Consider the following 26,283-nt stretch of genomic DNA (forward strand, 5'->3'; position numbering starts at 1 on the left):
CGACAGGTAATGTTTTAGCCAACATCACCTGCCTCCAGTGTTGCATGCTCCCCTGTTAGAAATCAGCCAGTTGTCTTTTGCTAATGTTACATAAGAGCAAATCCACATGAAGCCTTGCAGAACTCTCTTTCTCTCTCTTTGTCTCTTTTTGACAATCACATGTCATACTTTTGTGCCTCTGGAGTTGTAAGGGATTGTCATAGGTATCCCTGGAATTTAATCAGCGGCATTCAGAAGCTGTCTGTCTCTGACATCTCCTCAATCTCCTGGACCTTTCGGTCCCATCCCTGCCAGAAGCTCACCTTTTCCAAGGTGATGTTAATGTTTTAAACGGTGTTCTTACAACTGGATTATTTCAAAGGCTATGTGTCAGACTGATCTTTATCTGGCTGCTTGGCAGCCTGATTTGGATGTTCTGTTTCCCGTCTGTGCATGTTGATTAGCTTGTTCTCCACTCCCCATCCTGCTTTGCTGTGCAGTTTCATTTACTTACCCAGCTCATGTGACTATAGCTTTATGTAGTAAGATGTTTCACATGGAATGGTTAATCCTTGCTAACATGGGCCGAATAATGTAATTGAATCAAAAGATTTTAAATGCGTACGGATTAGTACATACCGTACAGTGTGTGTGCATCAAGAGCAGTGACAGGGTTGAATGTAGCCGTGGTGATGTTGAACTTGCCATACATTGTAATGCTTCTTTTCAGTGAAGTCAGTCTGTGGCAAAGTCTGACTGGAGTAAAATGTGCTCAATTTAATGTGCTTAGACTAGCTTGTTGTCTGTTCACTCCCACTTAAAACAATTTGGCAGCAGTGCTACCCTAGGGAAGGTCATATTTTTGTGCTTAGCAAGGGACTTTTAAGGGCAATCCAACTTTTATGTCTCATCTAACCTTAATTTAAGTAATTACCCTTCCCACCTGAAAACACTCATTATCGTTTAAGCATGTAGGTGGTGCTTTCACCATCTACATCTTTCGAATGGATTCCTTTATTGCCAGGTATTAGGTCATTTCCTTCTCAGTAAATATGGTTGGCAATGCACTGAATAATCATCACTAGGATTTTTTTATTGAGAGAAAGAAGAAGTCTGAGGAAAATGCTAAATACCATATTTTCAGTATGGGAACCAGACAGAGTGACAGTCCAGTCATTTAAGTTAGCTGTCACTGTCATTATCAAGTAAAAACAGTCATGTGTTCATCCCACATACACACTGACACTACATGCACCCCAAATCAACTGGGACAGAGTTTCAACATTCAACATGTTGGTTCAGCATTGAGGAGGTGAAATATTACCCGACATTTTCCTTTGATACTGCTAATATAAAATGTAAAGCTGTAAAGGCCTCAGTCTTACTAAACTGCAGCTCCTCCAAGAAAATACATGTGATTGAATGTATTTTTAAGTATATAGCCGTAGCAAATGCCGCTTTTCTCTTGCGATGAGTCTTATTTCCTCTTTTTACCTTGAATACAAATCAGAAGATCTTTTATAAGGTAGGAACCTACATTCACATTGCTAAACAAACACCAGCGCATGTTCAAGCAAGGTTCGAGCATGTTCAAGCAAGTGCAAAAAGTCTGATTATTATAATTTAACAATTAATTGGTATATGAATTGACTCTGTGGTGGACCTGTTTTAGGAATCTGGTTTATTGGTCAAAGAGAACTAAAGAATTATGCACCCAAGGGTTATTTAAAGATAGGCTATATAACACCAGTAAATGGTGAACTCTAACTTCATTTGAATTTCTTGATAAACTCCATAACTTGTGGATTCTGAAAGAAATACTAAACTAGATGGTGACTTCTATATATATATAGAGGTTGATTTGCATTTTAAGCCGAAGGTCATAGTCAAAGTCTGATAGTACTTTCTCTCACACATTCAATTCAATTCAATCTTTATTAAACCAACATCGCAGACATTCATGGAGCATCCCATATTCATGAAATCCTCTAGGGGACAGCTATTGATCAAATAAACCTACTGAAATCAGCTGATCACTACTACATAGTGTTTCATACTGGATCATTGGATGTGCATGCATCAACAAGCCAATTATGTTTGTCAGATCAGTGGATTCTATTGGTTTGTGAAAAATCATCCTACTTCCATCTTGCCAAATTATTTCTGCTCCCTCAGCCTTTAATCTAGCTTTTGTCACAGATGTTAATTAACAACAAATGTTTGTCACTAATGAAGATGTCAGTCTGGCTTGGTTCATAAATGGTTAGCATGTGTCAGTTTTGACGTGTGAGTGGCGTGAAAATTAAACTGTGTTATTTATCTTTGCCACTGGTATTGGCCCAGGAGATTATATTTTATTGAGCCTTTGCTAGAGTTTTTTTTAATGATTATTATATATACATTTTTTGAATCTCTGAATAAAGTATAGTGTAGCCTACATGTGCATAATATTAGTGGAATCACAGATGAATTACCAATAAGACTAGCATGCTAAATAGTAGCAAGCATGGTAAGGTTTCAGATGTGACCTATTATAAGTGTGGTTTACCATGTAGCCTAAGTATTGTTTACTATGAATATAATTCATTTAATCTGCTCTTTCTGGCAGCATGCCTGCATTCATCACATTACACCCTCAAATATAGGGTCCTTTTTTGTGTATCTATCAATTATAAAGGCGTCAATTGCCAGAAGGTTTATTTTGGATCCTAATGAGATCTCAGGCAGATGCAGCCTTGTGCTCGGTAGATGTTTGTCCTGGGGAGTTTAATCTCTCTGGTGCAGAGGGGCCCGCCCCTTTGAATTAGCAGGAACACCACCGCTTGACTCAGAGCTTGGAAACAAACCAGCACCCTCTGTGAGGTTGTGACACGGGATGAGGAGTAGGAGCATGTGTGCGAGACTGGGTCTCGCCAGCACACATACATTAACAACGAGGAAGCGAGGGTATTACAATGCCCCTTGCCAATCTAAAAAGACAGCCTAAGAGTGCGCTGTCATGGCCCGTGGGCCACACCAAATGAGGCAATATTTAAATGTGTCAAAAGGTGGCAAGTGGGTTAAGCTTCCATAAGCCAATAAGGTGACATCACATGCAGGTAGTTCTGGAATAAGATGTGAATCGGAATCATTTTCATTTCTACTTTTCATCTGCATCACCTCAAATGCTCAACTGAGTCTGAAGTTCATTCAACATCAGCTATGAAAGCATTGAAAGCATTGTCTACAGAGCTGTCTGTAAACTGTGGGGAATATAAGGGACGTTTTTGATCAACAAAATGTAACTTGATCACAATGCTAGTATTCATGTGGGCTTGAAATGCTTGAAATGTCAGCAATGATATGGAACTCCAGTCACGTTCCTATATCATGCAGCCTTCCCAATATAACTCATCCACACAGTCATGTCTGAAACATAGCACACACGGGCTTCTTAGGTGTCAAGGTATTCTCCACTACTTTGAGGTGAGGGAATTATCTGATTTAGTTATGTATACCTCTCATGTTCATGTTGCCAAGACAGTTTATGTTCTAGATTGTCATATTTTGAAGACGCAGACCCTGGATGAATATTTTAAAGTATGTTCCTGTTTGTTATTTGGTTCATTCAGCAGTAACCTACCAACTATATGGTAAACGTTTCTTATAGCAGCCTACAAGGTCTCCATTAAAAGACATAAGTAAATACCAAGCAGATATTAGCGATGGTGCAACTGATGGAAAACTCCTGATGTTGCATCAAAACAAGCTGGATTTGAACTAAAGTCAACGAGTAACAATTATAGAAATCGACTTTTAATGTACGTTAAACTTCAGATATGCTACACAGGTGTATATAATAATAGACGTGTCTTACACTGTAATGTCTATATGATTCGTCTTCACAAGTTTCAATGGGACAAATGGGTCTGACATAAAAATACAAAAAAGTCATTTGTATTCATATATTAATGATGCCTTTTGAATTTGAACAAAAATGGACTGTCAATTTATTTCTGTAGTGCTTTACCAGGGCCATGCTATGCTATTCAAGGGAGCAATCAGTAAAATTTCAATCATCTGTTCTTGTGCTAAAGGACTGAGTTATTATAATCAGAATAGTTTTAACCTCAGATTCGTTTTTGCTCTGCTCAATTCTTATTAAACATCCTTCTCATACTGTAATGCTACAAAATATAGCCTAACTCGACGGGGCAATATGTTGTAGAATTATTCCATCTAGGCCTCACAGTTGTAGTGTCTTATCCCAAAGCGTATTAAATAGGCCAGAAATGTCCAAATCTATGTGAACACCATTTTGTCCTTACGAGATATTGGATTTTGTACAATCTGTGATTTTATGAGTCCATGCTACACAGTAGTTTGAATACATGGTAGAGAGCCTTTAAGCAATTCAAGTGGATGAAACATTTCTCAAATAAGAACACTCTGAACAGCCTTTTACAACAAAAGGCATCAGAATAACAGCCTTCACCCTGAGGAACAAGAGCACTAGTCCAACCACATCTCTCCTCCCCCTCTGTTCCACCCCACCACGCCACACAGAAAGCCTCTCTGCAAACTTATTGTGATGGTGCCCTTGGAGACCTTCAAAAGATAGGAAAATGGGGTGGGGGTTGAGGGATGGTTTTAGATGACTCCCTCGGGCCTTGACTTATATTGTCCATTTTCAATAACCTGTGTCAACAAACTTTACGTTTTGTAGGAAATTTGCTTTCACTGTCTGCAAGCAACAGTACAGGGGCATGTGCTGTTTGTTGTTAATGTCTTCAGAAAACTGGACACATAATAACAATGTTTATGTGCATTCATTCTTTAGCCTGCATGTTAGAGACTAAAACTAATTTATTAAAAAACACATTGTCTTCTGAAATCTAGCAAGGCCAGTGTTTTGTTCAACCATGTATGGTTTTGGGCGGTCTGTCCCTTGTGAAATGAGTTGAAGCTAAATGAGTTGTCCCACCATGGCATGATGACAATGTTGGCATAGTTATGCGCCTATCCCCCCTCCCTCAGATGACCTCCTATTAGATAAATGGGGCAGCCTATTCACTAGCCTTCGCCTCTGATGGACAGCATCAGGCTGTTTCCGATAGCCTATCCTTTTGAGAAATGTGAAAACAAAAGCCAACCCCCACCCCCTTCCCGGATGGAAGTTTGTGTCGGATAGTTTCTCTGAGATTATTCTCTGGCTATAACAGAGGGTGGGACGGAGCAGATGCTGATTTTCCCCACTTGCTGTGTTGTTTTCGGGAGGAAGTTGAATTGATTTGTCACACTTAACAGCACAACGGTTGCTGTAACAAGCCTTACTGTGGCAGGAATGCAATCATGGATTCCATTTCTCTTGGACATATCTTCACGCGTTCCTGTGTGGATTTAGACACAGATTAAGGGAATTATTCAGCGTGTCAAGTCAATGCACCAATGCCCTCCTACCCGGAAATATGTATCTCTCCATCTCTCCTTATGCCCGCTAAGCATACCCATGCCTGACACAAATTGTGTATTTCCATGTCTTACAACAGAGAATGTCATTCCAATACAATGCATCCTGAGAAGTGATCTGTCTTATAAATCTATTTAATCTCTTTTTATCTAAAAATAAAGATTTTGCTCAACTCAGCAAAATGCAGGGACTACAATATCACTAGTTACATTTGCAAATGTATATGTTATTGTGACAAGGTTGATATCATCTCATTCTCAGGTTTCAAGAGCAAAATATAGCCTTTTCTTTAGTCTTTATTCCTTTGCCCAACCTGAGACAGATAAGACTATACTAGTTAAGAGACCAGGATGCCTTTTTGGAGGGAAACACTGAACTCAAACAGAAAACCTTTAATTGAACCACTGCAGAGGCAGCGCTGTTCACAGCGACATACATGCACTACAGTATGTTTGAGGTGTGGCCCTACTGAAAGCTGAGTTGTGGAAAAGGCCTTCCTCAGCATTCCTGTCACCTTACAGTATGTGCATCAGCACAGGCAGACAGGCAATCTATAACCCAGCGTGTATGTCACAGGGAAAGCTCTCCCCACAGGACTGTAGTGCTACACATAGCATCTTCTGTATGTTGGAAGGTCTGTTGGTTGTTCCTGGTTCATCACGCGTGGAACAACGCCCTTGTTCTTCCTCATTTATTGCTTCTCAGGTTTTGTGTTCTTTTCCAGCCCACATCATAAATGATCCCTGATTTATTACACCACCCAGTTCAATACAATTCGTGGTCTAGATTTTAAATAAATCATCAGACTTTTAGCCATCCCTGTAGCCACCTCTTTTGTGGCTTGATTGAATGGGTTCGCTGACTGCTACTTGATAGTGCCGGTCTAAAGGTGTAACGTCTGATGTCATATCTTCTTGTCCAGGGCTTGTTCTTCTGCAGCCCTGCTGAACCAAGTCTGCTCCCTGCACTCACCAGACCCTCAGGCTGTGCTTTGATCTCCTATCAAAACCCCAAATGCTGTTGTAAAAAGACCTCGTTATGTTTCACTGGTTAAACCACAATGTGCATATCTCAGCAATTATGGACCATCTTTCTCACCCCTAGTACAGTTTAAAAAGTACTGAGAGTTGTGTTAAACTCAAAGGACAAACAAAGCGTTGACTTGGCTGTTTTTGGTTAATTTATGCTGTGTCCGTTTCACGCAAACACTGATGACAATGCCGTAGATTTGAGACTGCGGAGAGAGCAATAGATTTAGCTCCACTGGTCATTCATGGTAACCAACTACCTTCCTGATCTGATGCGACTTGCTTTAGTGATTTTGGTTTGTTTGTTACACAACCAGAAGAAAGACAGATTCAGAACCCCAGAAAGTCTTTGAGTTTTTGTCCTTGTGCTAGCATGGATGATGCAATCTGATGTACCAGACTCCATATGGCTATACTCGTCCTAACATTGTTACCACCAGGTTGTCCCAACTAATCTAACACAACATTTCTTATCAGGTGGCATAGTAACGTTGACATTCAAGGGTATGCCAACAGTTTGCTTTTTTCACAACTTGAGAAGGAAAGATTGTAGTATTTCTGTATTTTACGAAGTAGAAGTGGAATGGATTTTTAATACGTTTGTTCTTTTTGTTGTTTGTGTTGCTTGATTCCTGTGGGAGCTGTGAACCACAGAAACCCATGTAGCTTTGGAGCTCTTAAAGCTCATGACAGACAGCGATTTGATTGTTTTCCTTTTCCACTTTTGAAGCTTCCAAAAGCTTGGTTACTTAGAAATGAATGTCAGTTAACTTTTTATAGTATGAGGGAAAAAAAATCTTCAATTGAACATTTTCTTTTTGCTTGCGAGTTGCATAACTGATTTCTGCCTGAGTCATGGTTATAGGCCAACGTAAAGAAAACAAGCCTAGTTTTAGGAAATAAATTAAATGTAATGGAAGCGGAGCGGATGTTGCTTATTCATGAGAATGTATGGACTATCACTGGGATTGTCACTTCTCATTTGTTTATTTCATGGTAAGCACCCTGGTAGAGAAAAGGGACTGAAACTCCTTGAAAATATCTTGTGTGTCAGTCTGTATTATTAATATAGAGGACCAAACAAAAGGTTAGAACTGAATCATAAAACCATCCCCTGAAAGGAGAAACTGTAGAAACTTCGAGACTTAACGTTTCTAACAGACAGTATGTTACCGTTGATTCTAAACAGGTAGGCAAGACAGAATGCTATCAAAAACCTACCTCCAACAGAAGGGCACTTCAAATGTCTATTCCATCTGGAGCTGACGTTAAGGTCACATAGGCTGACTTACATGATGCCACTACTCATAATGTGATGGGAAAGCATTTATTCTCAAGGCTGAGTGCTACGCTGAATTCATAAACATCTCAGAGTGTTGAGTAACTAATTATATGCTCAAGAGGGCAAGAGGAGACCTGTTTTCTACACCAAAACGTCATCCTCTTTCAGGATACTACAATCCTCCAAAAAATCCTCCAGCGACTGCATTACCCACCTTCTGTCCAGGATCGCAAAGCGTCTGATAAACCTGACACCGCGAGATGGATTTCCCAGCCAACTAACTCTGTAATGGGAATCCAGAGCGTAACAAATGGTGGTGCCAGGACTGGAGCTGGCTCTGCTGGTGTGCAGGTGGTCTCCCCCCGTTCCCCTGTCGGACCCCCACTGCTCCCCCAAATGGCCACGGAGACTTAGGCTGCAATATTTTGAGTTCAAGTTACAGACCAGCTCTTTCACTAACCATTAGTCACAGAGTTATCCATGTATTTCTCAAAGCATATCTGTTGTCGTCATGTCTTGTCTGTATTGATAATTGTGATCTTAAATTGAATGCAGTGCCTTGTGGAAATGTAGTTTTCCTGAACTCTTGGTTGAATGGGAATTGGGGTTTCTAGACTCTAAGAACACAAATGGATTGATGAGATCCATTTTAGCAGTCCCAAGGAGCAGATCCAGGATTTCTGTTAATACTGCTCTGCGTACAGAGTCAGATTTGGTTGTCTCTGTCTGCTCTTTGCATGGTGCATTGCAAGTGTCCTACTGTCTCCACCATCATGTCTTAATTGGACAAGAGAGGGTACTGCTGTTGAACTTTACTTTGGCTGAATGTGAAGAAATTAAATGAAATTGGTGCCAAATGAGTGATTTTTTTTTAGTTTGAGGGGAAATTATACTATAACCTCTGTGACCACTTTTGGAATACCTTGACTGAAATGTCTTTAGGAAGCCTTGTGCATATTTTATTATCAGTTTTTTTTTATTGTGGTCTTCCTCAAAAGTGTTCTTATTTTGATAACTTTGGTATTATACACTTTTAGAAGTCTCAAGCTACCTAAAGGCAACACCAAGTTATTCGGAAGTAAAGTTTGAACAGTGACCACATTTTGTTCCCACTGTAACTTGTCCTCCTACAAGTGTTTGCCATCTGGTGTTGCAATCAAAGAGCCTTTCCCATGAAAATTACGCATTGTATTACCAGAAGAGTTACATCCCCCTAAAAATATTTTAATAACCTGCATTATGCATTGTTAAAAATATAGGCAGATGGAGTATTGGAGCAATTCATCTTGCACGACAGTTGTTCTGTGAATGCTTAGGGCTCATATCCTTGTTGTCGAATCCATAATGCTTCAGTTTGCAATAGTAAGGAGATTGGTTCATTTTTTACATTCATCAGATGTCACTCCAACGTGGGACTATGGGGAAATCAGTCATGTCTAGTGACAGAGTTGTGATATTTGTCCATCAGGAGGCTGTTCTTAATATTTTAGGTGATATAACTGCTGTGGCAAAACTCATTACTGAGATGTGAATTGATGTGAGCACTTTCATAGAGGAAGGCCTCCTTAGAGGCAAACACTGGGTGCAGCACATCGGGAGATGGTTGAGAAAATTTCATCATGGTTCACCTCACAATTCGGTGTGAGACTGTCCAATGGGATCACCCGTATTGCCCGAGGCTCTGAGATTACTCCTCAAAAGGAAGTTGCACCTTCTCTCCAGTTCAACCTAATCCCAATCCCAACCCCTTTAATAACATCCCAGACAACATGGAATCATGTCTGTCTGTCAGGCAGTCTAAAAGGGGAGAGAAGGATTTACTGTACAGGGCAGGGGGTAGGCTAAATGGTATGTCGCGTTTTTATGATCGCAAAGTCTGAGGTTTAGGACCAACCTATGACCTCTGTCTGAAGTATTCCATCAATGTGTCATAAGGCATTGGGTGGGTACCAGGGCACGTAAGTCTCATGTGCTATTTGACCCATATGTTGCTGCCCTCTGTGCCATGTAGCAAGGCAGTTTGCATTTCAGACAAGCACTGTGTTGGTTATGCAGGGAGGGCGGGCGGGGGGGACTTAAAAGGAATTTAGCGGCACTAGGAATGCTGATCCCTGACTGTGGCTACTACTCTAGTGTTGGTACAGTGTTCCAATCACATAGTGATTACCAACAGGCTACATTTCAGTTGTTTTCAGTTTCACTGTATACAGCCAACGCTCCAAGAGCCTGTGTGGACTGGATGAGTTCTTAATCAAATCATAAAGAACAACCAGAGTTGTATGAAGCATCAATAGTCACAACCTCTGGGAAAGCTTTTATTAGAAAGAAAGAAAACGGGGGCGCTCATGAACGACTTAATTTAGCCTTATTGATTGAAGAAAAATGCAATGTCCTCTCTATGACTTCATTTTGATGTTTTAGATGTGGGGGGACTTTCTTACATTTCCATGGGTGTACTTTCCCTGTTTCCTGCATTTTCTTTTTGCTCCAGAGCTACAATTTTGCAGTTCTTTACTGAGCCTAATTTTTTACTCACTTGGTAAAAATAGCATCAAGATCTTTTGAACTTTGAAATATTGAAACGTTGAGGAGCAAATCTAGGTTATGCACTGGTACTGTAGGTTCCTTATTCATTCAGGAGTTTATTCTAAAACGTTTTTTGTGTATTTGTTTTGCTTTCAACAACACATTGGACTTTTTATAACCTATATAGTGTATAATGGCATGAGAGTAACTGAAAACCTTTTAAGCTAACCTAAAATATAGCATATTGTTAATAACCATTAAATGCAGGACCTTTAGAATATGTATGTAAATGGGGCTTGCATACGTTTTCTTAAATCTCGTTGAATGAGAATATAGGGGGGAAATGTTACAGCTTACCCCAACACAATCATTTAAATTAATCCAGACTCATTTAATTTCCTTTTAATGTTTCAGTGCATGTGAGAAATTGATTCTAAATGAGGAGGCTCATGTTGAATATTTAATTTATCTCATTACTTTGGAGTAGGGTTCAAGTCCATTTCTGTCTTCCGACCTAGGATGGTTAATGATGGAGTCCAAGTAGAAAATCGCTGTAAAAGACAAAAACAGTCTTTAGAACAATCTAGTATTTCAATACAATCTAGTATTTCAGTTATCGTTTATGTTCTCTTTGTGACTGGGTGTGTGTTTGTTGCTGTAGTAGGCTGTGTTGTACACTGACTCAGTCAACAGGGGCTTTTATCTTCTCCTGTCAGTAAAGCTATTGGTAAAGAAACAGACCCTACAAATAGAAAACGGCACTAGTGATGGATTACTCCCTCATTTTGCAGCCTGTTCATCTGTTGACTAGCTGAAAGGGCCAGTGTGTGGGAGTTGTGTGTGGGGGTTGGAGGGGTTTGCATATCAGTGGGTGGGTGGATGTATCTGGTGGGAAAGAACTCGTATATGGGTCTTTTGCTGTTTCATGTTTTGACGTTTTGAATTCAATACTAAATAAAATGGATTTCATAGGTTCCCTAATAGAAAATATTTTAAATAGATAAAAAATAAATGTTTATGCAGCACATGGGTTATATCCTACTATTTTAAGGGCTATTTTGATGTTCTTAGCAGATCTGCTAAACTGGCCTGGCACTAGGAAGACACTATTTGGAATGTGATTTTGTGGGTGTGTGTATAGTAAGTGTGCATTGACGCTGCATATGTTTCACTTTGTATATGAAGAGTCCTTCACGTTTCAGTGTGTCCTTACTTATCCCCCCAGAGTGCCGGCACCATATCCTCTTTAGAGGGACAGCAGCATTGCATTGTGGGAGAGCGACTGGAGAGACCTCTCACCAGAGACAAAGTGGCCATTCTTCAAGCTTGGTGAAGCTCTCCTTCTCTGGCCCCTGGGATTTAAACAGGGATCATCCAAGGAAAACTTTCCAGATTAATCAAGTTGTCCTCAATACATATCCCTACTCAGCTGAGACTCTCCACTTGTGAAACACACATCTCTTTTCACCTTACTCTCTTCTCTCTCCTCTTTCAGTTTGTCACTCTCCCCTCTCACTTAGTCACTCATTCTGTCACTCACATCGAAGGTCTCATGGAAGGTCACATCAGGGTCAATTTTGTTAGCAATGAATTGCAGTCATTACATTTTCTTAACATTCTTAACATTTTATGCCCTTTTCATTTAGTAAAACATAAGTGCTGCAACCTCCATCTGCCTGAAAGCCTTCTAACAGTAATCTCAATGGAGGAGTCATTGATCAAACAGACAAACAGAAAAGGTGGAGGGGGGCAAGAAGAGAACAGGGAGATAAGAAAAGGGAGGAGCAAGGACAAGGTGAATCAAAACCATGACTTAGTTGGAAGATGAGGGAGGGGACACTAAATAGTCAGCTATGCCTACATATAGCCTGAGTCCAGTGTCAATATCATTGATTTTGGCTTTGACTTTTAAAAGTAGTTTGAAGTTGAATTTCAGATTCACATACCGACTATTGACACAGCAGCCAACTGTTAGACATAGCTGCCTACAATTCTGCTACATAAAATGAGTGGGCAAAAAAGGATGGCAACAAGACAAGGTTTCAACAGGAGCGTGGTCGCTCGCCACTCACTAACAATTCTCCCTCCATAATGCATATTGTGCCCGAAAGCTAATTCTCCCTGCCAAATCTCCACTCCTTTACCACCCCCACCCTTCTTGACACTACTCTGAGGAGGGCTCCATCTCTGGAGAGGGTGGGCAAGTGCTGGGGCCCAGAAGAAGAAAAGGGGGCACCGTGTTTTAAAGTGTTTCAATGTCGCTTCATTTCCTTATTTTAATTGGGCTATCTAAATGCATCCCCGGTTTGTCAATACCCGCCGGGGTCCCAGATAAAAATGATTTGTCTCCTGCATTCGCCGGCATGCCCCTCTGTTACCTTGGAGGATGCACCCCGCCACTCATCAGCATGAGTGTAATGAAGAACGCGTGTTTTGTTTTTTTTATCATCCAAACGAACAGGGAAACAATGTCTCGTTGGTTCCAGCGTTCCCGGCCTTCATTCACAGACAAGTACGCTCTGAAGCACACACAAGGTCAGCACAGTGAAGTCTGTCTTATCTTAATGCTCCAGTTCCCGTTCTCACCATACTTGTCTTGTCCTTTCACCATGTGTGGTGGCCCTCTCAACACTAGAGGCTCTGCTGTCTGCAGTCTGCAGCTGGCCGTGAGGTAACGCATGGTTAAAGCCCTTAGCTTGGTGAATCTTGGACTAAAGTACTCCTCAGAAATGTTGAGGATGTGAGGAAGCTCAGCCTACAATTTAACATGGAGAATTCAGGATTTTAGCTCTGCCACAAATGAATATTTGGTTCCTAGCCAACCATTCAGTAACTGAATGTGGTCACAGCCAAGTATTCCGAGGGGAAGGTTACATCCAGTTGTGTAAACTGGTGTTGGTAGATTGTAATGTTGATAGATGTATACCACCCTGGATAATGCTGTCCGCTATGTGTACTAGATAAATAGACAACAAATATAGGACCTTTTTGTTACGCCCAGGTAAATTAGCTTGAACCACCTGCAACGTTAGCACTCGCATAACTTGTAAATGGTTGTAGTCTAACCCCTGCTGTGGGTGTTTCTGTGAGTGAGTGGGCACAGGTGCTACCCAGATGTGCTAATGCACACGATGACATGGTTCTGGCCTCAGTCCATCAGTTCCGTACTCAACCAACTCACTGTTTACTAAAGTGGAACGTTGTCCAGGAGAACAATACCTCTGCTCTTTTTTTAAAGGTATAGCCTTAATGTTTTAAACAAAAAAGGTGTCTCTCTGTGCTACATCTTGGGGTTTGTGGAACAAAGGTCATTGGGGAGAGAAAGGAGATATCAACACATCAAAGCATTGAATCGTATATGAGATCTCTCTTTGCCCTCAACATTTTATAGTAATGTATCATTTATGATTATGTGCACCACATAAAAAATTACACCCATGGGATTTAACTCCTGAATTTTAAATGAACACTAATTTGTGGCCATTGTACTTTTAGATAGACTCGACTATACCCTTGGACATCAGCTAATTTCACCTTATCCTATAAATACTTATTAAACAAATCCATGTAGTTAGATCTGCAGTTAGACAATGAATGTAGCCTAAGCTTAGGCTTAGGGTTACTCTGCATCTGGCAGACCAGCTTTTTGCATTCTATTTTGCCAGTTCAGTTGCCCTTGCTTCAAAATCTTTATCAGAGAGAGCACTGGTTACCTGTCAACCTAAACTAAACCTAATGACCTGTTAAAGAGATTTGTCAACCGTGTCAACTGATTCTGAAGGCTTTTATTCATAAAGACATTGACCAAGGAAATCTTGCACCATTCACCAGCTGGTGTTCACGTCTCTCAAGTATTGAGAAATTGTATGTCAGCTGGTGAAAACGTCTCACCTACATGAGGGCGTGTGTGTGGATGGATCGGAGTGCTCTTATTTGGTCAAGGAAATAACATTGGTATTGTGCAACCCAACTGTGTGCATGCTGGTTTGCACGTAGAGGAGTAAATTAACCAATCAAGTCACAAATCAATCATTGTCCATTACTGTGCCTGCCAATGGGGGGTGTTGTGGGGGGGGACTGGCTGTAGACAAGGAGGGGTCGGCTTCTTCACATTGATAGAAGTAGAGGGAGGTTGTCAGCCTTTGAAATCGAATGAAAGGAATCGGGGAGGAGCTTTGGTGAGGGGTGAGGGGTGAAGGGGGGGGGGGGGTCATCTTGTTATAAATTCACAGACTTGGTAGTTTTATTTCTCCAAATCTCAGTTACATCTCTTGGGGGAAGAGGTTTTAAGTAAGTTGTGAGACTTGGTTTTCAGAAACTAACCAAGCTAACTCATGTAAAGGGGGAAAGGATGAGGACATTGGTTATCTTTTATAACTTGATCTTTATCTGTAGTCTTTATTGAGTTTTACCCACGAGGATTGGTAGAATTAGCTCTGGATGTTTACAGCCACAGAAATAGTTCTCATGCAGTTTTCCTGCTGTCCTGGGTAGAGCCAGTGGGCCTACTGTGGATTATGGCTGTAATTACGGCCCAGAAATCCCTCTCTATGTTACTCCCTTAGTCTCTGAGGGACCAGAAGTGTCCTAAGTAGTCTGACGTTTTTTTGCTGATGGTTATTATATAAGAAAAAAGTATTTTGAGATGAATGTCTATTTTGAACAAAATGAAGTGAAGTTCACAGATGATTGACCTTTTACATTTTCTTAGTACCCAAAAGTCACAGGATATCCAGTAGTTCCTATTGCAAGAATACCACTATTACCAGTAAAGGAGCAATGCAATTTACAAAGAAATGTGCATTGATGCATTAAGCTTGCATCATAAAAGTAACTGTGTACACAGTATTATTTGGATGAATGAAGACACTTTTTATCTAAGGTCTTTGGGGCTTTGTGATCTATTAAACAGCCCTGTCTTGGATTGCAAACCTCAACTTGGGAGGGTATTTTGGGAGAGTATTGCACTGCAGCAACCACTTGGAGTGAAACCCCCTGTCCTTGTAGAAAGAAAGAGAAAATCAGCACAAGAGGCTGACTTGGCTGTTACCCCGAGCTTCGTCATAAATCCAACTGAACATTTCTGAACATCTGCTCTAGATGATTAGCTCCTTGGCTAGTAGAATTTGACCGGAGGGAGTGAGAACCAGTTTGTCTTTTTATTTGGGCACTTATGGGTATGTTGCCACTCTGCAGGCTCAAATAATGAGGATTTATTGTCATGTTCAAACTAAATGTTATTATAGAATTTTAAATTAAATTTAAATAAGTTGGAACTTGTTGTTAACATTGTTAAATTAATTTTGGAATTCTCCAGGGAACACTTGGGTGTGGGCTTATCTTTTCAAGGTCACTCACAATTAACCTTCATTTACGTCTCTTCTTCTTTGTTCTTGTAAAATGTTTCAGGAGGTCTGTGGGAGTGGGTTTGTGGAATCTATGAAATATTCAAATAATGGAGTAAACTCAGGCTCCGAACTTCTAATTAAAGCTGTGTGTGACCTTGTAACTGAACTCCTTTTCACAAATTCAACATTACAAAATATTAACAGTATAAATAACTCAAATAAATGTTTATTTATATATATATATACAAAAAATAATATTCTTAGTCTTATTTTTAATTGCAAACCATAATCAAAGTAGTAGTCTGTCAATAAAAGGAGCATTGTCTGGCCTTTCAGTGTTAGTGTCAGTTGCATCTTTTATGGTAATTTTGTGAAACTCCAAAGTCATGCTGGCTACAGCTCGATACACATTACCAACAAGCTTTCATTTTTCCCTTTTTTACACACAAGTGAAATCCAAACACCTCTACTGGTCACAGTTCAGAAAGATTAAGCTTTAAAACCAGTCCTTTCCCCTTGCATTGAAACCTGACACCTACAATATGACATCACATGTTCGACTTGGCTCCTCCCAGCCTGGCTCTGTGCACAGTTCAGTGTGTGAACAAGCTTAGCCTCTGACGGTTCTCCCTCCAAGCCACCTCACAATACACTACTACTCAGTAGCCTTCACCGGACTTGCTATTGGAGTTTAAGAAGGCAATGCATTCAACTGTATAACTGTGGAACTGAAATAGCTGAGAAAGATAAGGACTGGCTTTCTAAAGATACCACTAATCTCAGAAAACCTTACTTGGATACTTGGATTATTGGATGTACTCTTTGGAATAATTTAAGCTTTAAGAATTTTTTGGGGAGGAAAAATTATTTACTTGTGAAGAATTGCTTTGACATGGGTAAGTGTTAACCTCAGACCTGTTTAAAGTATTTAACTTTACAGCTTGCCTTATTCAGTAAAACATGCTAGAATTACACAGGACAGGTGCTAAGAAAAAAATCATACTCAACATAAATGATTTAAGTTAAATAACCTAAAATGGTTTATGTGAGGGGCAAGACTTTAACAGTGGGGTATTTCTTTTGTCTATGTTCACTGTTGCTTGTTAACCCAAAACAATAGTTTAACCTCGTCTTGGCTTAGGTATTGACTGGCTCTTTGGCAAATTGCCCTGTCTGGTTCTAGTCCTCCTCGGTTTTTTGGGGGGAATTTTAATAGAGGGAGCAAAAAGTGTCCCTTAGCTACTGCTGCTAAGGTGAGACACCCTGCCGTTAGACAGCACTACTTTGAGGCCAAACAACCTGTTATTCCAGTTGTCTTATCTTCCTGGGCAATCTTGTAGCTTATGTTTCAGCAGGGAAATTGAGTAAGTTCCTCTGTTAGTTTCCACCAGTGGGAGCTGTAAGAATGACGGCAAATTATGGTTTTAACAGATATCTTGATTATGTATTTACTTTTCATTGGGTTTGCATTTGACATGTAAACACAAATGTCCCTCCAGGGTAGGCTTGACAGGTTTGAATAGTGCCTGTTGGTTTTTCATGTGAGTCTCCTGAGTCTTTATTCTTTATTTGTTGGGACAATTTTAAACACATGGCATATTAGGAGTTTTCTTGATCCACCAATGAAGCAGATATTACGCAATTTGTCCCCTACTCAATACAGGATGTTGCTGTCACTAGAAATAAAATAACAAATATCCTTTTTATTCGTCTTGCTCTTTTCCACCAAATCCGTCTTAGGCTTTTAGGGAACAGTGTAAAGACAACATGTCTGTCTCGCTTTGTTTGGCATGAAAAGAGAGAGACCTCCCCTTGGGTGTGTCTCAGTGGGCTGGGAACTGAACGCTGCTGTCCTGGTTGGGACAGATTTGAACTCTTTCTTCTCAGTTAATCATTCACTAACACAGCTCTGTGGCCAGTTACTCTTGGCAAGGAGTGGGAACACAAACACATAAAAAATGACCTTGTGATGAAATCCCTACATACATGAAGTTTATATCATTTCCTCAACAGCATAAAACACCCACGTTTTGCCGTCAAACGGGAGCAGGGGTCTTCCCTCATCTGACCTCGGAATCGTCTTTCCTCACCTTTGTTGCACGGGCCACTGACCCCACATTCCACTTTTTACGACTCAGGCTCAGTCACGTCGCCAAGGGAAACACTCCGGGGAAGCAGTTGGCAGCAAAGGAATGGGGTGATTGTTGTCCACAAAACAATTTATAAAATTGTTCGCTATCATGTTGTACTGGGATTCGCTATAGTTTTCTTAAGGTCAAACGCCCTCAATATAATTTGCTTTGTATCATCTCTACCTTTTGAAATGTGTCTGTGTGTGTTCAAGCTTGATAAGATGTCCATCAGCAATATCTGGTCGTATGTTACTTTGTATTGGAAATTAAAATATAATTATAATATACTTGGTTCCTACTGGGATTCCCAAAAGTAATTAGGTGTACAATGTGGATGGTTCATTTTGGTCTGCCCTTACTCCCACACCAGAGAGGAGTGAGTGAGTGTGACAGATGTAGATGTGATGAAGAATGGAAAGATGTTAGAGGCCAGAGTCAGTGTTACTGTTGGCTGCCCACTGGCCTCAATCACATTACCACATGGACGCTCTCATCCACTCTGACCAACTGTGATGAGTGGTGTATTGTGTGAAAGTGCTAGTGAGCAGTGCTAAGCAATTCTCAAAGTCTCTTTTTTTGCATATTGACTTCTCATTTGGCATTGGTGTAATTTTGGGCCAAACTAAACACTCTACTGTATGAATCATTCAGCATAAACCCTTGAAACTAAATGTACTTAACCATTTAGATGCATTCCTTAAGAAGATTCTGCTAAGTACTATAATCTATTCAAAAGTAACATTGGGAATATCATGAACAGCCTCTGGATATAGCCTAGCCTAGTAAGAGTTTTATTATCTTGTTAAACAGTGTCTCGCATTACAGATGTATGGTCCTCGACTGAAGCGTTCTGTGGACATTTCTTCCATGTACAAATCATTTGACTTCCAAATCATCCAAATTATGCTGAAACAGCCTTTTTTCCCAACATTTGCCACGTGTACCACGTGTGTTGTATGACAACCGAAGCATATGAAGTCATGAGCAAAATGTTGTGCTGTAAATGTCTGTGCATGTCTGAGGTTGGGCAGCTCCTGAACATTTTACATTTGTGTTGCCTAATAGTACTTACAGTACATGCAGGAAATTGAGTACTTCTTGAAATTCTAGCTATTACTCCGCCATTTGATACTCTACGACTTGAAAACTTGTAACAACGGAAAATTGAAAAGATGGAGATGGGGGGGGGGGGGGGGTTATTTGGAGTGTGGACTGGCTTTCGGGGTTACCCAAAGGTCAGTTTCTTTGTGGTAAATGTCTCTGTTCGAACCGAAACCATGTAAGGTGATGGCATAAGTACAAATGGGAACCACAGGGAACAACAGAAAGACTGTAATGGAATATGGATTGGTCTGCGCCAAGACACTATGGGAGTAGTGGAAAGGAGGGTTTGTATATCCTATCCCTGTCGACCTTGTTCACTTCTTCTCTACTTTCTAGGAGTGCCTGTCTGGTGTAGACTGCCCATGTGTTGTACTTGATTACCAAATCGATCTTCAGTCTTTTCTCCCATACTCATGATGAATCCCTCTCTGTACGATTCACTGCTGCTGATCTCATACGAGGAGAAGTGAGCTTAGAAGGTTTTTTTTTCTTTTTCTTCTGTCAAGTAGAGAGTTATGGGCACCTGTTTTGTCCGTGCGTATGTGGGTGTGGCAATTGGAACAGTTGTTAGTGAGTGTGTGAGGTGTGTGTGTAAAGGGTAGGCCTATGTTGTGACACATTAGTAATCTGTGTGACGTTTGGCCTTTGTATGTCCAATAGTCGCCCTCCTCAAACACACACAGTGACTCGTCTCTCCCCTGGCTGCCTAGCAGCACCCCTGCTTGTTTTAGGAAGATGGATGGAGATTCATTATGTTTCATTAGTGGAGCCTCTCTTATTTATAGCTTGGTGAGTCTGGGCCAGGTCAACCCCATTGTGCCCGAGTCAGGATGCGGGGGGGCTGGGGTGTTGATGAAGCATTCTTGTGTCCGGAGGGTATTCTCAGAGGAGCGCTATGCTTGCTTCGGGGGGAAACAATGCCATGCAAGGCTATTGAAATGCGAGTCCACTAATTCTGCCTAGTTACAGCACCCCTCAAATTTTTTTAAGGTCAAAAATAACATTGCCGAGGAGGCATTTTGACCCAGGTTGTGGAAGTGCCTTCTTGACAGAAAACATTGAAATAGTGTATGTTTTACACAATTGAGACAAAGTGTGTTGTATGGGGTTAGCATTTTGGTGATTAAACTTCTTATCCCTTACTAGCATCTTCCCTACAAATCTCTTGATTTTAGTACACTGGTGAACCCTACTAGTCAAGCACACATTGGAAGTGTGGACCACTTCATGGTCAACAGCATGGAAAAGCCAATCATGTACTAACATGGAATAAAAAAAACTATTTTAAAATGTTGCTGTTCATGTTTTGTTGTGTTGTTTGTTAATTACAGACCTGTTGATGTAGCATGTTACACAGTCTTTCATGTTATGCTCAACAGTAGTTCCTTGTATCTGTCTTACATAGGTCTTCCTCAGTAATTATTTCTTAAATTAATTAACTTTTTGACCTGAATACTGTCAGTGCACATTGGTATGGCTAAACTTAAGCCCTAACTTCAAAGGAAAAAAGTTCCTTAGATCTAACTTCACAAGCAGAGATTGGTTAGTTAGTTATACTGTATCTAGGCTAAGCATCAACTGAGTAACAGATGTTGGTAAGGTCTAACTACATGAAATCCACCTCCACCGGTCCTGCGTGAGAGTAGGAAGCCGTAGGCTAGTTTTGAGTTCACTGTTGATGTGTTTCTGCCACCTCAGTGCGAGTTCTGTTTCTGGGTGTCTCAGCCCCAGCCCCAGCCAAGTAGACATGACAGTCTATCTCGAGCTGGATCAAAGCTGACGCCACAGGCCTGAACACGTTCAACCAAATATAACAAGCCCTGGCAAGATATCTAGCATTTAACAAGTCCCTATCACTGCTGTGTATTGGAGTTACCTCTTCTTGATGAGTGCTACATTGGCTGTGATGGCCTTTGATTTGTTGACCTGACAGGGCTGCTTTGAAAATCTGCTGGTTTGAGTGGCAGGTCTGTCTGTGGTTCCCTCTCTGTGATGGCCTCTGTCCACTCTCATTGTTGTCAGAGAGAGAGATGAGGTGTCACGGAACATTTAGCCGGAATTCTCTTTTTCAGCAAATCACAGGTCTTAGTCAGAAATCACGAGTGTTCAAAAAAGACTGGTTGGTTGAGAGAGAGAGAGAGAGAGAGAGAGAGAGAGAGAGAGGAGAGAGAGAGAGAGAGAGAGAGGAGAGAAGGAGAGAGAGAGAGAGAGAGAGAGAGAGAGGAGAGAGGAGAGAGAGAGAGAGAGAGAGGAGAGAGAGAGAGAGGAGAGAGAGAGAGGAGAGAGAGAGAGGAGAGAGAGAGAGACGAGAGAGAGAGAGGAGAGAGAGAGAAGAGAGAGAGAGAGAGAGAGAGAGAGAGAGAGATGGAGAGATTTGGGCAGCTGGCTTGGGGGAGGGGGAGGGTGGCTGCATGGAATGTCTTTATGTCTGTACTGTCAGCTGTGCTAAATTGCACTTTCTGTACATTGTAAAAGGGCCTAATTAATACTCTAAACACTGCCTCGGCTGCAGGTACATTCATTACCTCTGTTATTGTGTGTGTATGTGTGTGCGTGCATGTATGTGCATGCGAGAAGGAGAGAGAGATACAGAGAGACAGAATGGGTCATTTGTGAAGTACGAAAACATCTTTGTTAATAGCGCTAAGCCTTGCTCTCTTACTACTGCACTTAAGTTCCATTGGCTTTAATGGTAGCTTTAACTCCATTTCAAACACTGTCCATAGACGGAAGATTCATCCATGGTCTTGTGGTCGTGGTAGCAGAGAGAGATTCATAGGTGGTAATGAGTATGTCCGAGGAAAACAGTGCTGTAGCTCTGTCCGTGTCAGTGTAATGGACTGCACTTTTCACCCAGGGATCGATAGCACTCCTCTCCTCCCTGCCCGAGCATGTTGTTTTTCACTCTTCCTGTCTGTCTGCCTGCCACTTGGAGATGGAGTTTACCCCCCAAACTCTCACAACAGATCAGGAGACGCACATCTTCATGGGAGGCTTAGAATAATGAGCCAGGGTAATATAATCCTACGTTTGTGATTTGGGGATATGGCCCGGGGAGCTCCTGTGTCAACTCCAGCCTCAAGAGAGATTTGGGCTGACTGGCAGATCTCAGATCAGTAAAGTGTCTCCTGTAGTCCAGCCAGGTACTCTGCAAGGTTCTACTCTTTGACTTGTCTCGAAATATATTGGGGTATTTGTGGTTGTGTCTCCAAGTCTGTGATCCTCTATGGAGGTTCCTGCTGATCCTCCTAGCTAGGCTCTTTTACATTTTAAATCCCCAGGTCTCTGGACAGCGATGGGGATATATGACTCCATCTGCTCCAGCAGACTGGCTCATAGCTCAGACAGAGCACGGCAGACAGAGAGGGTTAGAGACTAGGGAATAGAGAAAGACAGAGACTGACAGAAAGACAGAGAGGCTTATTAGAATCAAGCTCTTTTCGGAGTAAGGCAGGGGGTATAACAGAGAGCCTTCTGGAGTTGGCGGAAAAGGAGTAGGATTACATGTCTGTGGTCCAATTCTCTGGGTGTACAATGCCATTGGCTACTACTACATTGGCTCGTCACAAAAAAGCTCTATTACCAACTAGACTTTCTTTACTTTCCTCAGTGTTAAGACATTTTTGCCTTTGATTGCGATAGTAGCTTACATTTCTGAAAGCCCTTTTTAGTGTTGTCAACAAGCACGTTTCAGGCTTTAGGGTGGTCTTCCCCCGTATTACTAGACACTATCAGCTGTATCCCAATGTCTTTACATGCTGTGAATGGTGAACAACATCAGTGCTCTGTTTGTCCCCCTCCCCTCTGTTAGGCTAACCCTTCACTGTGTCAACATGGAGGTAGTTTTCTGGACTTTGGTCCACAGATGGTTATTTATTCTGTATTTCACACACATACACGACAGTTAAATGAAATAAACTTAACCAGTCCCTCAATAAACAGCTCAGTCCTGCTCAAATAATTTACATCAACAAAGTGGTTAAAGGGGGGGAGGGGAAGGGGCGGGGGAGTCGGACGCAAATCTGCCACGGCTGGTGCAGACCAGTAGACCAGTATGACTTATTTGTGTGAATATAACTGCCGCATAGTTTGAAAATGTTTGAAAAGCAGAATGACCTCTTATATCAGCCCCTGGGGTCTTCCTTCTGGCCGAGGGCTTTCGGTTCCAGCCTGTTACAGTTACTAATCTACCCTGACACAGAGCTGATTTACAATGCCCTGCTACCGTTAGCACCAGCCTACTGACTGACTGGCTGGGGGTAATTGATTTAGAACCACAAAACAGACACACCTGCTCAATACCATGAACCCCCCCCCCTCTACTGCCTTCTCCTGATTGGACCACCCGAGGAAGGAATTACCAACAATGACCCTCAATCCTTAAAGCAAACAAAGACAAGGAAAAAGATTGTAGGATAGTCTATAGAGGATGCAAATTGAACACGCCCTCTGTACAACCCTTGTTAACAAACCTAGGGAAGCCCAAGGTGTTTTCACATGGGCTGGTGTCCTGTTTTCAGTAACCACTGATGAGCATGGTTGGACTGAGCCTGAAGAGGAGCTTCTGTTTGGGTAGACATTGATCCTGGCCCAGGGACCCCTCATTTGCCAGCTTCCTTTTGACATGCCATCACACTGTTTGTCTTGTTCTCACCCAGACTCCCAGAGACAGCCTCAGGGGCCAGCAGGGTTGGACTGCTCTTTATGTGAGGGTGTGTGTGTGCTTGTGTGTGTGTGTGTGTGTGTGTGTGTGTGTGTGTGTGTGTGTGTGTATACATGCATGCTTAAGCCTTGGTCCCACCATGTCATTTTATGATGCCATCTGCCTGCAAATAAACCCTCAAGTGGCCGTATCCAAACCCATTCTCCTGACTGCCCACTGTGTGTTTCTGTACACGTACATGTGCCGTTCATGCTGATGTTATAGTCTTTGAAATGTTCAGCTAATGTAGACACCCAGCTAGACTCACTGTAATGTTGGATTATAAGAGACAGGTTTTAAAGTAGGCAACTTTGGCAGCAGGACAGTAAAATGTTGAAAGTTATTCGATTTTTTAAATAGTCACAAATGTAAGGTCTTTCGAGGCATCTTTTGACCAGCAGTTTAAGTTACCACCAGCAATAATTCTACTTGTTTGCAGTGACCTGTGTGACCCATAGGTTTAATACTTAGTCTGGTAGGATCCAAGCGATGGCCAGCCATGTTCTCAATAGTAGTTGAGCTGATTCATTAGATTTTATTGCTGTTTTATGATGAATGTCAGTTTTACATTGAATCCGTGGGTGATTTTTCCAGGCTTTCATACCAGGCTTTTCTCTAGCTCTGTGTAGGGCTGGCCATTTATTCCTTGCTCCACTCGTCGACAACGTCAATAATCACTTAGCGATAAATTCGAATTGAAGTGGCTCTCCTGTATGTGTCTTTTCTGCTCTGTATAACACATATAGCTTTTCATCTGAATCGTCCACCAATTGATCTGCAGCCATATGGACGAGTAGTCCCTAAGAGGAGCCGGTAAATCTCAACTCCACTGGTAATTTATGTAGGTCCTTGAGTTTTGTTAAATGTCCAGTCAACCGGAATGAATACCAATCGACACTATTTCATATGGAAGTGTACGTAACAGCCCTCCCATTCTTGGCCGTAGTGACTCATGGTGTCTGCCAGTCTTGACGTGATCTGAGGGCAAGCCCTGCATCCAGTCCTCTAGCTTGAGCAAACTGAACCCCTGTGCGTCATCAGAGAGTGTGTGTCATGTCTTAACGGTCTGTGTGGATGTGATGACTCTCTTATTTGATGTCTAATTATTAAAGTGGCTCGGTAGCTCCCGCACATTTGTCTAATATGAATGACGCGTTGTCGAGGAGCGGCTCCTGACCTTGTCGTTGTTTATCACGGGAAACGTTGGGTCAATTTTGCATTTTTTTTGTTTGGCGTAATCAGTTTTTCTCACTAGCTGCTCGTTTCAGTGAAGTGCACTTTGCCTTTTTTTTTGCACCCAGCAGTAAAGCATTTACAATCAACTCCACAGGACAGACTGGTAAACAAAATAGCTTAGTTGTAAAAAAATAAGAATAAAGGTTACAGGACATTGGCCTTTGTTGTACTGAATTTCAATACACTGTATTGTAGCAGCACTGTAAAACGCATGCATGGTAAAGGGCTCCTAAAACAGCCATACTTTGAGTTGAAGGAAGCTATTCGATTACCTTCCTGTTTCATTTCAATTGAAAGACAATCTTTAATGTCTATCACATCATGATAGAAAACCTTAGGCTCACCATGAGCAACTGGGCTCAGCGGTGGGTTGTAGTCTCCTGACAGCTTCTCTTTCTGTCTTGCTTTTCTCTGTCTGTCTCTCTCTCTCTCCCCCTCTCTGTTTTGCTGCCATGGCATGGAGGACTAAGCCCAATCAAAGGCCAGAGCTGTACAGTGCTGCTGTGCAAACGCTCTGCCTGTGATTGTGTTTATGGAGCCCTGTAGTCTGGGCCAACACAACCCTCCCTGGGTCGCCTTTATCACCTCTAGAGACGGCCATGATTAGGTCTGCACACCACACACACGCAGACGTATATCTCATCTCACCGTAGGGTGAGCTATAGAACAGGGGGGAGGGGAGGAGGAGGAGGGGGGGAGAGAGAGGAGAGACACAGAGAGAGAGGGAGGGAGAGAGAGAGCTAAGCTAATTACATTGTTTATTCAGCCTTCTTCTCTGCAGCGTTATTACACTGCCTGTTCAGTCTGCCTGTGTCAGTGAATAGGTGGCTACACCTCCCGAGACTCTAAAGCGCTCCTGAACGAGGCTTATTTAGGGCGTTTGACCCGTGTTGCAAATGACTGATCCATACGGTTTAAGATGGGCACCTCAGCTCTCTGTCACAGCAGAGCTGGTGCTGATGCCGTTTTCCACATGTCTCTGCGAAGCTGTGTTTTAGATGGGATAAACATACCCACAGTGAATGTGGGGAGTAGATGCTGAAATGTTGACCTGATGCGAATGGTGGTCCTGTTGTCATTCTTGACTTCACAGGCTAATACAGCCATGCCGTTTGAGTACCCCCCATTGTCTACAGTAATTAGTATGCATCACCTTCACAAACAGTATGCACCCACAAAGTCCCACTGAAACGCAGACATTCACATGCTTATTCACAGAATAGGCGCAAACTCCTGACCTGTTTTTCTACGTTTCCTTCACTCCCACACGATGGTAAACAGAGCGACGCGGTTCTCCGAGCCACATGCTCATTTTCCAGATCACAACGCCTGGCTTTTCCTGCGGTGTGTTGCTGTTGCAGAATCAGGTTTTGCTACACAGTGCGCACACACACACACACACATTCTATTGCACACACACACGCCCAGACCCCCCCCACACAGGCAGTCTCGCAGCAAATGTTCCACTGTATTTGCGTGCAGCAGGGAGGTGCCAAG

At 41.9% G+C, this 26,283-nt stretch overlaps 1 protein-coding gene across 5 annotated transcripts in view; it reads left to right on the top strand.

Moving 5' to 3' along the window:
• LOC124472688 (receptor-type tyrosine-protein phosphatase F) overlaps positions 1 to 26,283 on the top strand; it is a 112,129-nt gene that overhangs the window by 8,115 nt on the left and 77,731 nt on the right. For 4 of the 5 annotated variants that reach the window (XM_047027660.1, XM_047027663.1, XM_047027662.1 and 1 more), the window contains exon 1: positions 16,206 to 16,508. The exons of the other annotated variant lie outside the window; for it this stretch is intronic. The gene's annotated coding sequence lies outside the window, so the exon portion shown is untranslated. Of the gene's footprint in view, positions 1 to 16,205; positions 16,509 to 26,283 lie in introns of those variants that run through there. 5 annotated transcript variants of the gene reach the window in all.

The sequence above is a fragment of the Hypomesus transpacificus genome, chromosome 10 (genome assembly GCF_021917145.1).
Source record: "Hypomesus transpacificus isolate Combined female chromosome 10, fHypTra1, whole genome shotgun sequence".
NCBI classification, from domain to species: Eukaryota; Metazoa; Chordata; class Actinopteri; order Osmeriformes; family Osmeridae; genus Hypomesus; species Hypomesus transpacificus.